Source organism: Cololabis saira, chromosome 1 (assembly GCF_033807715.1).
Source record: "Cololabis saira isolate AMF1-May2022 chromosome 1, fColSai1.1, whole genome shotgun sequence".
Lineage (NCBI taxonomy): Eukaryota > Metazoa > Chordata > Actinopteri > Beloniformes > Belonidae > Cololabis > Cololabis saira.
Window position 1 is genome coordinate 40,524,970 of NC_084587.1, and position 10,768 is coordinate 40,535,737.

The following is a 10,768-nucleotide window of genomic DNA, read 5'->3' on the forward strand; positions in this document are numbered from 1 at the left end:
AACCATGGGATGTAAGGAAGGAGGGTGCTATGGGAGAAATCTTGTGCCAGTTGGAAGTGAATTTGAATTCTTTATATCTGAATGTGAATCATTCAATTTGAACCTGAATTGATTGATTTGATAAATTCTTTTTCAAATCTGAATCTGAATGGACTAATTTGAAATTGAATCTATTGGTTTGAAGTGCATCAAGATAAAATCAAAACTGTAATTAATTCCCTTATTCATTCTCACTTTTCAGTTTCACTTCTCTTTATTCAAATTCAGATTTTCTATTCATTTTTCTTTCCCGCACATCCGGGGCTTCGGCAAAACAGATGGGAAGAAGTCGATTTTACGACGGTAATGTGCTTTACCTGGTCTATACCTGCGTACACACCTGGCTGGGTGATGTCCAGCAACCATCGGCCCAACGTGCTGTTTGTAAATAAACGAATAAAATAAATGACAACATGTATGACAGGAAGAGTAATGTATGGATTAAAATTATGATTGCCAAGGCAGCTGCTTGTGTGTCGCCTTTGAGGCTTCAGAAAACCAGGTGCGTGATATTGGAGCATAAACAGTCTGTGGATTTCAGCAGCAGCTGATCATGAAGACCTGTGAAGACACTGTTGCAGTAATCAAGTCCACTGAAGATAAACGCACGGATGAGTTCTTCAAGGTCCTGCTGAATCCGTCTATTATTCTTTCATTCGTGTTTCAATCGATTAATCGATTTTATGCTCAAATGAATAATGGAAAAATTGGATAACGGCCATTTTCTATGATTCATTTTTCCATATTGATCTTTTTCAGCATTGGTTAGATGTTTGTTTTCAAGGTCTTCAAGGTCTGGGGACACCTGGCCAAAAGGAGGAGTTTACAACTGAATCAGATCAGATGCCATGACGGGTAAAACCTTGAAGAAAGTTGTGGGTAAAAATCGAGACAATAGGAGGACTTTAGCTGATCCATAATATCCTCCAGATTTTTGTAATTAAATGGATGAAATTGTGTCTTTTTGTCCAAACTGGTTTTAACAGAACTGTTGCTGGACTGGATATTGATGCACTGCTTTTCTAATCTTCTGGGTTTTCTTAGTAAAGAAGTTGGTAAATTGCTGCTGACACAGAAATGTTTGTCAGCTGGTCCTCAGTTGGAGATTATATCTGTGAAGTCTCTCTTTGTAGACGTCCTAGTGAACCTGGAGTCCAGTCTTTCACCACCTTCGTTCGGCTTTTCGACACTCCCTTTTTTCACGTGTTAGGTTAAAAAGTCATCACAATATTAATAACTTAGAAAAAGACACCGGAAACTGTCAGAAATGATTTTCAATGGCCTTCTGCAGAAAGTTGGAGAGAAATCTTGAGGAGCTTTTAGGGCAACACGACCCTTCTCTTAGAGCTCGTCAAAACCTCTCCCAACTGGCTCTCTGCAGAGCTGGCGCTTTTATTCAGCACGGAGGACAGGAAAAACCATATTTGGAACAGTGAATGTATAGATGGTCAATTGACAAAAACAGATGGTCACACACACATGACTTTTCAGTTGAAGAGGCTTGGTATGAAGAAACAAACAGACATCCTTAAAACCCAAAGAGTCAAGGGGTCAACTAAAACAGTACCTCTTGTTGGAGGTTTGAACAGATGGTTTTTAAAGACACTGGGTTATTTACAAACCAGAAGTCACCAGGCCGACCTTCATGGGGGTCTCATGTTATCAGATGATAGTTGAAAAGTCACACCTTATGACTTTTCAGTTAGTAAGTAACTTATCTGTGGTGTGCAGAGCAACAGACATCCTTTTAGAATTGGTCAAGGGGGTTTTGTTGTCATGAGATGGTCTTAAACCCTTAAAGACAATGAGACGGCTGTCAGACGACCCCCCTGAGTCTCTCCAAGGAAGTTTATCTGTTTAGAGCATGTGATGGGGGTCTTGGAACAGATGCGTCTAAAGACAATGGTTCAGTTGACCAACCAGGAAGTCAGCAGTTTTAACCTCCTGCGTGTCAAAGAATGTCACGATAAACACAGTCAGCTCTCTGACTTGACTTGATTCTGATACTCATAAGAACGAAACTTAATTCAACTTTGATTAATCTGACATTTCCCTCCTGTTTGTTCTTATGAAACTTCACAGTAAACAAAATAAAACAGTCCAGTGTCATCGTAAACATACAGGTAATGAAAACACAGAACAGTACAAAAACAGTAATAGTCGGAATCGGAATCGGAATCTCAGTCATTATGTCAGCATGACTCAGTAATGAAAAAGTTTCTTCCATTCCTCGGACTCCTCTCCTAGTTTGTTGTCGCAAGACAGTTTGGCTAGTCATCTTCAGGCTGTGGCTGGCGAGTAGGCATCAGTTGATTTCTTCAGCGGGCAAAGGTTCGAGTACCGCCCGACTTCCCGCCTACTCAAGCCTGGAATTTCTCTGCTAGCTTTCACTGCAACTGGTGAACGGAGTAGATCATTCAGCAGCCTTTACTGCTGCCGGTGTCCTGATCTGGACAGCAAAAAGGGCCCGTCCTGACGGAGTGATGACGTTTCACCACTCGACTCAGGATCTGGTCACCAAGTTTCAGCAGTTCCTGCTTAGGAGAAGGAAGAGGAAGAAAACAGCAGCGTACAAGAAGACGATTCTCATGTACAGTTCGACTAATGGCCGTCATTCAGGCCATGGTTTTCCTGAGCCTTAACTTAACAGGCCATTAGTTCACTCCAAGAATGAAATCCATATGAACAACTTCAAATGGATAGGTCCTCTCATGTTGTATCTGCAACATGTCGGAAAACTCCTACTAAAAATTTTTTTTTAAAGGGTATTTAGTATTTAATCCTCATGATGTATCATATGTACCCCTACATACTCCCACTCCCTCCTGTTGAGCCATAGAAACTCCCTATGGCTCAACTTAGCCACCAGGGGGAACAGATTCCTTGGAAGCACTGGTCTGCTTCACAGCATTATTTTGCATGCCAACAGGGGTGGGGGTTTCGTGTCATCAGACCCCCTCCTTGTTGACTTCTCCCTGGAAGAGTCAGGCTGCCAGAGTCAGGCTCCCCAGATAAGTGGCCCTCCCACTTCTTGACCTCTGCATCCTGGCAGGTCGGCAAGTCTGACTTAAACATTCTCTAGGGTCGGATATCTATGTCCCTCAGAGATCCCCCCTCCCATCACCAGATTAGAAGGGGCAAAAACCTTTTAAACTCTGTCTCCCACCGTAGATTAGACTACAGAATTTCTCATTGAAAAACGTTGTGGGTTATGATCTTATTAAAGTAATACCACATAAAAACTGTCAGTGCAGCAACTCTCCTGCAACCTAAACAGTAGTCTTCAGTGAACTTATATATATATATATATATATAAACAATAAGTCATAGTCACAAAACATCGGACTTAAAGGAGCATTCTATCAAATAATGTCTTCTCAACTGTTGTTGAGCTCTATTTTCCCCAAATCAAAAAGAAATGCCAGAAAATTGTCAGAAAATTGTCAGAAAAATTGTCTCCAGATAAATCATATAGTACTTATAAAAGTCTTCAGGAGATTCCTAATCTTCTGTTTGCATGCTGCAACGCAAATGCACGCTCTTCTATGAAAACTCATAGAAGTCTTAAGAAAATTGTGGGATAAATTCCCATGCGTAAACTACACATAGACAAAAACCTACTAACATTAAACACACACTTCAGATCATCTATATGTGGGTTCGTGTTTCAGTGCAAATGTGTAAATTACTTCTCCTCAAACTACACTAACCAAACTCAATTGGTGCACTTCAAATAAACTCGCAACCTAAATGATAGCAACACTGATCACAAATGTACACATTTTCAGTGTGAATAGGCTAGTATGCACTCAGAGTTTTTCTTTTCTAAAAAGATTGTACAACGGGTTTGTTACTCCTGCACACACCCCTTTCTGTGTAAAATGTCACTGACATACAAATGACAGTAGGCTCATGAACACACTCTTCCACTGTATTCTAAAAATATAGCGGTGCTCAGTTTACGGGACGAAACCCATCCTCTGAAGCTGTCAATCATCAGTAATGATTTCACAACAGACAGAGTAAGGACAAATGATTGATTTGTTTTACATTCATGTCACAAACAACCCAATCATTTTATCTCATGCTCGCAAATTGCAGGAATCCCATTTCCATACAATCCAAGTCAAATACAGTGTTACAAAAGTAATCTGCGGGGGGCGCTAGAGAGCCAGCAATGCGGTAGGTTGTGTTTTTCACCAGCTCCTCCACTCCAACTTAATATAAGTATTCAACACTCCCTTTTTGCACTTTTTGACGGTGGAATACGCTCATAACACCTCAAAGAATGGTCAGGACTAAGAGACTGACCCAGAAAACACTAGAGTCTCCTTCAGAGACTGAAGACGATCCGCCGACCGAATCAGCTAATGCTAACGCTAGCTCACCTGGCTCGGCCAGTCCCGAGCACCAGGGAGACGTGCCAGAGGAGGAGCTCTCCTCCTCGCCTATCCTGGGGGCTATTAGACGGATGGAAAACTCAATGAACTCGAGGTTTGACAACTTGGAGACAACTCTTGTGGAGGTTAAAAACTCCATCGCCTCCAACACCTCCCGCATCACAAACCTGGAAGACCAGCAGGGTGAATTTGACGAGCGCCTGGCCGAGCTGGAAAAAAGCCATGATGACCTGCATTCACAAAACAAACTTCTGAAAGCCAAAGTGATCGACCTGGAAGGCCGCTCTAGGAGGCAGAATATAAAAATCATGGGTCTGCCGGAGAAAATTGAAAAAGGTTCTCCGACTACGTTTGTGTCTGACCTGCTGCCTAAGCTTCTCGGAACCGAGCACTTCCCCCGGGGGATCAAAGTGGACCGCGCTCACCGCATCGGCGCACCAAGCAACCGGCCACGAATTATGATCGCCAGGATACATCATGATGCCGTGAAGGAGAAAATAATAAGAGCGGCTCGCAGCGGCGGTCCGCTAAACTACGAGGGGCAGCGCATCAGCATCTTCCCGGACCTCACAGCGGAGGTGATGAAGGACCGCAAGGAATTTGACGCAGTTCGGCTGAAACTGAAGGAGGCCGGTGTCCGACATGGGTTTCTGTTTCCTGCACGCCTGATTTTCACACACGCTGGTCAAACCAAGATATTTGAATCAGCAAAAGAGGCGGCGTCCTATACGGACAGACACGTACAGCCTTCAGCAGCTGAAGGCACCGGGTGACCAGGTGCTGTCATGGGGACGGGATCTGACAGAGTCGCTCTGATTGGACCACGAACGTGGGCGTTCCCGCTGGATAGACCAAAGGATTGGTGAGGCAAAAGCCAACATGTTTTGGCAATAATCACAGAACTCAGACTCAGAGTGTTTGTTCAGTTATGCTGTCTTAAAGCTATAACGTTTATACAAGGTTGTTATTATTATGGATGTCAGTCATTATGGCAGGCTCACAAGTTAAGACATTATTTGGAGGAAAAAAAAAAAAAAAACTCATGTCAAATACTCCTCATGTTCCTTGTTTTTATTTATTTATTTATTTTTTTTTAAATAGGTTAGTGCTAATTGCCTGCTTCATAAGGAGTGTTAATGTTTCTATTTCAGGAGGGTGGTAAGGGGCTGGGGTGTAGGATAAAGTGTTAGTTTGCTTTGTTAGCTACTTCTTTACTGCATGTGTAGGTTTTTTTTTCAGCAGCTCCGCTGCCATGGGGGTTTTATATTACCCCTTTTCTTTAGGGAGGGCAAAACAGGGGGTTCAGAGGGATTTTTTGTCTTTTTTGTTCATGCTGTACGCACTATATCTTATTTATATAACGGTATCCTGCATTTTTATGTTGAAGGGGTGTCATGAGTGGCTCAACAAATCATAACATGAACAACATTATTAACCTAACTACTTGGAATGTCAGAGGTTTAAATAACCCATCAAAAAGAGCCAAGATATTTTCTCATTTACGTGATCTGCATGCAGATATTTCATTTTTGCAAGAGACGCATATTAAACACACAGAAGCCTCCAAACTTAGGTGTAGCTGGGCTGGGCAAATTTTTCAGTCAACTTTCTCAGCCAAGGCACGTGGTGTGGCAATTCTAATCAAAAAGAATATTCCTTTCCAACACATTTCGACTAAAACAGATCCAAATGGTCGTTTCATAATTGTGACTGGCACAATTTTGACTGCTCACGTTACCCTTCTTAATTTATATGCACCAAACTTTGACAACCCAGGTTTTTTTCGAGGTGTTTTCCAGCTGATACCTGACCTAGCAACAACCAATTTGATTGCAGGTGGTGATTTCAACTGTGTTTTGGATACCTTTTTGGACAGGTCCTCAACCCGCCCAATTTGTCCTTCAGACTCTACAATTGTGTTAAATAATCTGATAAAGTCGTTTAATCTGGTCGATATCTGGAGGATTCACAATCCTACGGAGAAAGAATATTCTTTTTTCTCACAAGTTCACAAAACATACACGAGGATTGATTACTTTTTAATTGACTCTAAACTGACAGCAATCATTAAGTCATCTAAATATCACAACATCTTAATCTCGGACCATAGCCCAGTCTCTGTAGGCATGGACTTTGGGTGGAAAAAACCACACTATAATTGGAGATTCAATCCAAGTCTTCTTAATGATAAGACATTTTTGGAAAAATGCTCCCTTTCCATAAAGGACTATTTAGCTTTTAATGATACGGGTGAGGTTTCAGATTCGACATTGTGGGAGGCCTTTAAGGTGGTGATAAGAGGTTTTGTATTGTCTTATGAAGCTGCACAAAAAAAACTGAGGAGACAGAGGTTATCAGTTATAAATCCACAGCTTACCCTCCTTGAAAAGCAATACAGGGATGCTCCATCTCCACCTTTACTGAAGGAGATTGTTAAGTTAAAACATGAATATAACAGTATCCTCTCGCAACAAATTAACACCTTACTGTTGAAAGTGAGGCACAAACAATTTGAGCTGGGGGATAAACCGGGCCCTCTTCTCTCACGCCAGCTACGAGGGGCGCAGGCTAGCAGGGCTATTCACGAAATTAAAAGCCAGGCAGGCTCTATGCTTACCGACCCTGTTGAAATAAATAAATGCTTCAGGGACTTTTACGAAAATCTATATAAATCTCAAAGCCCCGCAGCAGAAGAGGATATTCTCCAATTCCTGCGCTCTCTCCCGCTTCCTAAAATAGGCTGTGATGCGCAAAATGAACTCAATGCTGAAATTACATTACAGGAGGTTGTCACAGCTGTAAAGGAGTTCCCGAGCGGAAAGTCTCCTGGCCCGGATGGCTTTGGAATTGACTTTTATAAAGCATTTGTGGACGATGTGGCCCCTCTATTACTGAGAATGTTTAATGAATCAATAAGGAATAAGAAATTACCAGACTCACTATATGGGTCAAACATCTCTTTAATATTGAAAAAAGATAAAGATCAAACTGATCCATCATCTTACCGGCCTATTGCTCTTCTTGGGAATGACCTTAAAGTGTTCACCAAAATTTTAGCAAATAGATTAAATAAACATATTGCAACCATTATACACCCGGACCAGGTAGGGTTTATTCCCAAGAGATTCTCCTTTTTTAATGTTCGTAGATTATTAAATATTGTATATAGCAAACAAAATAAGTCAAAATCTGCAATACTCACACTGGATGCGCACAAGGCATTTGATCAGGTGGATTGGAAATTTATGCTGTCAACAATTAGAGAATTTGGTCTGGGTGAAAGTTTTTGCTCATGGGTAGAGATGCTTTATGCGCATCCAACTGCGTCAGTCCTCACCAACTCGGATAGATCTCACCCTTTCAATCTGCATCGTGGTGTTAGACAGGGCTGCCCCCTGAGCCCTTTGCTGTTTGCTCTGTGCATCGAGCCCCTTGCAGTAAGCATTAGATGCAACCCGAAAATTATTCCGATACATTTGGGTAAACTGGATCATTATATGGCGTTGTATGCTGATGACGTAGTCCTCTTCTTATCCCAGCCCGAAAAATCCTTCCCGGCATTACTGGATCAAATTACAATTTTTGGTAAGCTATCAGGCTATAGTATAAATTGGCAGAAATGTGAATTTATGCCTCTGCGTGGAGACTTAGACCCCAACTTTCTCAAAAATCTGCCAGTAAAAGTTACCACCCAAGTGAAGTATCTTGGAACTACAATTCCCAAACAATTTGATCAGCTTTATACATTAAACTATAAGGCTTTGATTGATAAACTCAAAATCGATATTGAATTTTGGCGAACACTCCCCGTATCAATGATTGGCAGAATTAATGCTATAAAGATGGTGACCTTACCTAGGTTTTTATACATATTTCAGAATGTTCCCATTTTTCTGTCTAAAAAGTTTTTCAGAACATTGGACTCAATCATTATGCCTTTCGTTTGGGGATACAAATCGCATCGTATAAATAAGAAGCACCTTTGCAAGTCGAAGGACTTGGGTGGGCTAACGCTCCCTTTATTCCAACATTATTATTGGGCAGCTAATGCACGAGCACTGGTGTATTGGCAGCAAGCTTACCCAGTAGAACCTAATGATACTACCCCACCATGGCTGGCTATGGAACAGGAGACCACTGGTTCCTCCCTCTCAGCACTACTCAATACAGCTAAGAGAAATCCTGGGCCATTTAAAGGGACTGGACGTATAGTAGAACATTCTTTAAAGGTGTGGTACCAGATTAAAAAAACATTTTGCCTGACAAACACTTCTATTTTTGCCCCCATTTGTCATAATCATGCATTTCTCCCCTCCCAGTCAGATTCTGTTTTTTCTATCTGGAAAGAAAAAGGCCTGACCATTTTGAGAGACTTGTACATTGACAATGTTTTTGCCTCATTTGACCAACTCAAAAGGAAATTTGATTTACAACCGTCTCATTTTTTCAGGTACCTGCAGGTCAGGAACTATGCTAGAGCAAACATTGTAAATTTTGAAACTTATAATCCACCAGACGAAGTCTACTCCCATTTAGCAAAGGTACCTGAGACCAAAAAGCTGGTGTCCATGTTTGTAAATTTGTTTGCAGCTCAAACTGCTCCAAGTACTCAACATCTGAGGGAATGCTGGGAGAGGGAAATAGGCACAACCATCTCGGAGGATGCATGGCGTAAATGTCTTCATAGCATACACACATGCTCAATCAATTCAAGGCACCAGCTAATACAATATAAGGTTATACATAGACTCCATTATTCACGTGTTAAACTGCATTCTTTCTTTCCATCTACTTCACCGTTATGTGTAAAATGTAAACAGTCTGATGGTACGCTGGCACATATGCTTTGGTTTTGCAACAAACTTGGTAGATTTTGGCATGAAGTTTTTTACTTTTACTCCGAGGTTTATGAACATGATCTTCTGCCAGACTCAGAGACCGGCATCCTTGGCTGGTCCCACCAGCTTGATACTCTTAACCACTGGGAGGCTCTGTCAATACAGTATGGGATGGTTATTGCAAAGAAAATGATTCTCAAAGTTTGGAACAAAGAAACATCACCGAGCTTTGAAGCCTGGCTCACGGAGCTCTCAAATACTTTATACATAGAAAAAATCAGATTTGAGTTGTCAGGAAAATCAGAGAGGTTCCATCAGATATGGCAACCATTCCTCGATCATATTATACAGCGGAGAGGACCCTCATGACCCCTCGATTTCATGACCTTGTCTGAATATTCATCTGTCTGTAATTTCTCAAAGTGAAATTTTAAATAGTTGCAGATTGCCACAGAAACTGTTGTTACACTGTAGAGTACAGCTTTCTCTGTTTGTCTTTTTTTTTTTTTTTTTTTTTTTCTTTCTTTCTTCCCTAGCCTGTTTTGGGGGAGGGGGGTGGGATGAAAGGGGTAATTGTTCAGGTTATTATGTACCTGGATTGTTTGAAAATGTTTTGAAAATGAATAAATAAAGTATTTAAAAAAAAAAAAAAAAAAAAAAAAAAAAAAAAAAACAAAAGTAATCTGCAAATTAAATGATGAATTAACCCAATTTGAACTTCTATGATTCTATGCCTTCATTCAGGGCTTAGAATGATAGAACAAACTATATTATTCCACATCTCTACGTCTCCTCCAAAAGGAGAGCTCACTTCACTTCACCACTGAAAACCCCCCTTTTTCCAGAAACACAAAAAAGTTCTCCCTCAGACACAGAGCCTTACAGCCGCTCGTAAACCGGAGCATGCTTTCACACACACACAGACACACAGCTGCCGTCGTTTGTATCATTTTAACAAAACCTTCGACAGAGAAGCTCATACGAATTTGAACTTTTTACCTCTTAACATATTATCTTATAATATCCAAACATATTCTAACATGTTTCTTCTATTCAACCCCTAACTAATATTTTGTGCTACAGGCAGACCCAAACAGCCCCTCCTCTCTCTATTGGAAGAACAGGCTGCATCTCCAAGCACCATAAAATCTGCTCAAGCAGATCACGATCTGAATGAGGATTTTTACGTATCTCACCTTTCTGTCTTTATTCAATTTCTCATTTTAACGCACAACTATGAGGTCAATAGAATCATATTTCTTTTTCTCTTAAATGACAGAAACTTTCAGCTGTTTACAACGTGTCATTAATACACACACACAGACAGTGTCTCTCACATACACACACACACAGAGACACACACAGAGAGCTGCAGCTTGTCACACAGACACAGAGTCACACCCTGCTGCAGCCCCCACTTCTCCCCAACCTCATGAGCTTTCTTTACCTTTTTCTTTTAGTCCTAAATTAGTCCATTTACTTCTTTTTAAG